The following is a 3524-nucleotide window of genomic DNA, read 5'->3' on the forward strand; positions in this document are numbered from 1 at the left end:
GACAACTCCAGCTTTCCTATTTTAGTGGAGCGCTGATTTCCCAACTCCTCGACTCCTCACATTTTGTACTGAGAAAATAGCCAGCTTCTCTCCAGGAGTTTGACCGTTCGGTTCAACTCTGGACGTGGAGTCGGAGGAGCCAGGAGCTGGAGAGCTCCCGAACACACCCTTACAAAGATTGAAAATGGCAATTTTGAGAAGCCGCACGTTGAAAGTGGCAAATAGCCGATTTTGTGAGTACTCAAGTGCCCTCCAAACCCATCGGTCGCCCCCACCGCCATTTCCGTCCAAACACTTCGACCCCGAAAACCCTCGACGCCGCCGTCTCTAGCCATGGCGCTCTTCGCCGCCGCCGCCCGCCGCGCCGCCACATCCTCCCTCCCCCTGCTCCGTGCCTCCGTATCACACGGCGGCATTACCCTGCCCCGGGCTCTGGCCGGCGCCGCGGCGCGGCCGATGCCCTTCTCGTCGGCGACCGGGGTGAAGCCGAGCTCCGGTGACGATCTCCCCCCGCGTCATCAAGTCCGAGACCAACCTGGCCGAGCAATGCGACGACCACGACCCGGTGCGTTCCGCCGAGCCTTCCCCCCTCCGAACGCTATCTCGATCTACTGGTTTGGTGGCTTGCAGACCGAATCCCTCAGCCTGTGTAGTTTTAGTCAGATATATATTCTCAGAGCGAGCTAGTTGAGTGATCTGTCGCCATGAGGTTTCGATTGGGATTAACCTGCAGCGCTTGAATTGGAAACGCGATATGATATTGTCCGGGTTTATGTTTTTAACGACTGCAGTTTTTCTGCTCTAGTATTGCTCTGTTCTCCGTGGAGTTGCTGTTACTTATCGTGCGGCTTCTTAGGTTGTAATTTAGTGCAGTTTATGATCGATTTTCCCAGTTAAAAGTGTTGTTTTGTCTAGTGGCGATAAAGTTTGCACGCTTGCTGTGTCATACTATCTGTGGCCTGCTGTTAAAAATGATGATGTACTGTTAAGTTCTCTGGATAGTTTATGTATTGAACTGCGGTTCCACCCGTGTATACGCACTGGGTCGAGATTATGTGGGCAAGCAATCTTCTGTTTTGACCGTGTACTGATATTGTGCTGCTTTAAAGTATAGCGGCGCACATAGTGTTGAATGTCGAGTTTAAAGATTTACTCATTCCTTAAAATCGTCCTTGAGAAACCAAGCTGGGTTCTTGGCCAGGACGACAAGAATTCCGTGTCATCTTCACACGAGTCCTCGCCATCTGTGGATGAGTCTTCATCATCTTCAGTTAGGAATCAAGAAGACGAAGGCGAGAACCGCCCAAAAGAACACGGCCGTCGTCTGACGTGGTTCTACGAGATGGGTGATGACTCGAGCGTGAAATTCTCCTGCATCGTATATCCAGCATAGCACAAGATCGTCGTCAAAGCCTTAGCCCTGAGGCCGCCACCACCATTTGATCAGGAGTCGGATGAAGAGGTTGATTCTACTGAATCCGAAGAGGTTGATTCTACTGAATCCCCTGAGGTTGCTTTTAGTGAATCCGAAGAGGTTGTTGAGTTCAGGTAAGACTTAAGATGTAGCAGATTGAACCTAGCTAAGTAGTAATGTACTCTACTTGGTAATTTTAAATGAACTAGCAGAAACCTTGGATAAACCATGGATTAATGGCTCTTTTATTTTTCTCGTGCAGCAAGCTGGATGTGAAACTGCAGCTTGCACTGTACAAGCTTGTGAAGGCGCTGGGTTATGATACTCCCGGGGTCACAGAAGTGTTGCAGGAGCCCACGATGAGCAAAGACCGGCCCCGGCTTCTCTTCTGGGAGACCGAGCTGTGGGATTTCCTCAACAAAGATGCAATGGTACTTGTTTACTACCTATGTATTACAAATGTTGCTTTTAAGTTTTGGACAACTTATTGTTGAAAGCTTAGTTTATGGGGCTAACTTCACAAATTGTTCTGGCATGGTATCTAATTAATGAATTGGCATAGTTTAGTGTAAAATGGTGCACCCACGTTGTGGGAGGAAAAACATGACGGTTAGAAAATAATTGGGTTGCCTGGCCTATTTGGCACACTTTCCTAATTTCAAATTTACTGTGAACAAGTTCCTATTGATTTTAGGAGTGTTGGGTTGTTGTCCAGGACATCATCTAAATTTACTGGGAGCAAGTTTCCTGTTCATGTTAAAGTGTCGCGTTGTTGTTCAGAACCTCATTTTCCCCATCTAAAACAGGGTGCGTCCCGCCGAGCCCCCCATCCGAATCCTCATTAGTGTTGCTGTTGTCCATCTATCGTTGGCTTGCAGCCAGAATCCTTTTGTGATGTTCTCAGAGGGAGCTAATTGAGTGATCCATTGCCGTGAGGTGGCTGAGCTTTCGATTGGGATTACCCTGTAGTGGTAGAAATGGTGATGTATATGATACTCTCCATTCAAAAGTGTTTTTTTAGGGGAAAAGCTTCCCCTCAGCCGGCGGATCGCACACAAAGCGTCCGTCGCCTTGTACGCCCACCACGTGCTATGCTAGGCTGCAACCTTATCCCTTTGTCTCTGCCTTCAGCCGGCGGATCGCACAGTAAACAGTTCCCTCAACATGATCTTTGTTGCAAAAAAAAAAACAGCCACATGGTCTCTGTTGCGAAAAGTTTTGCAAACATTTTCGCAACATGATCTTTGTTGCGAAAACATTCCGCAACATGACCTTTGTTGCAAAAACATTCAGCAACATGACCTTTGTTGCAAAGGTTTCTGCAACATGACTTTTGTTCCAAACATTTCTGCAACAATAGCTCTGTTGCAATAATGAAGGTTGTCTGTCAGCCGCTTGATGGGGCGGGATCTTGCGGCTCGCGACCCGGCCGATCTTTCAAAAAGATCAGCCGGCGGACGTGTAGCACGGCCCTTTTTTAGGCAATTCAGGAATTGTGTTACTCTGGTCATGCCCATATCTTCCTGCTGCAGTTGACAGTGTAATTCGAAGTGCAGAGTAGTCTCCGGTAGTACGATCTGTACGTTCACCTAGCTAACTTTGGTCATGTTTTTTTTTATCTCAGTTCCTCACTGTACATGTTAACTGCAATTGTTCCCACGAGAACTCTGTACTCTTGTGTCTTTTGCTGCTGTTGTATGGCTCTGTCATGGACTCATGGTATTTATGTTCGGGTTGCTCTTACTTATTTTGCTGCTGCTTGAGGTTCTATTTCAGTAAAATTTGTGTGATATTCTTGGCTGGACTGATTTGTTTTCACAGTTAAGAACATCTTTTATCTTATCAATTGACAGCTTGCACGCTTGATGTACCAAACTATCTATGTACCGTTGTGTAAAATGATGCACTGTTAAATTTTCTGCATGTTTTTACTTTTTTCTGCGATGACAAGGGGTACTGGTTATTTTTCTGAACTTCTCCAGTCATGCACCGAGTCGAGTTTATGGTCCAAGTAATCCGTTTTTACCATGTGCTGATGATACTTCATTTTTTACATGCACGTGTTATATCATATTGCCTTCAAGTTTTACCCTACTTAGTGTTATCATAT

At 46.5% G+C, this 3524-nt stretch overlaps 1 long non-coding RNA gene across 1 annotated transcript; it reads left to right on the forward strand.

The window, feature by feature from the left end:
- The first annotated feature begins 291 nt into the window (after positions 1 to 291).
- LOC119315033 lies at positions 292 to 2591 on the forward strand. The gene is made up of 3 exons (XR_005152570.1): positions 292 to 565; positions 1202 to 1548; positions 1677 to 2591. It is a non-coding gene; the product is annotated as an uncharacterized LOC119315033 (long non-coding RNA).
- The last annotated feature ends 933 nt before the right edge of the window (positions 2592 to 3524 follow it).

Source organism: Triticum dicoccoides, chromosome 6A (genome assembly GCF_002162155.2).
Source record: "Triticum dicoccoides isolate Atlit2015 ecotype Zavitan chromosome 6A, WEW_v2.0, whole genome shotgun sequence".
Lineage (NCBI taxonomy): Eukaryota > Viridiplantae > Streptophyta > Magnoliopsida > Poales > Poaceae > Triticum > Triticum dicoccoides.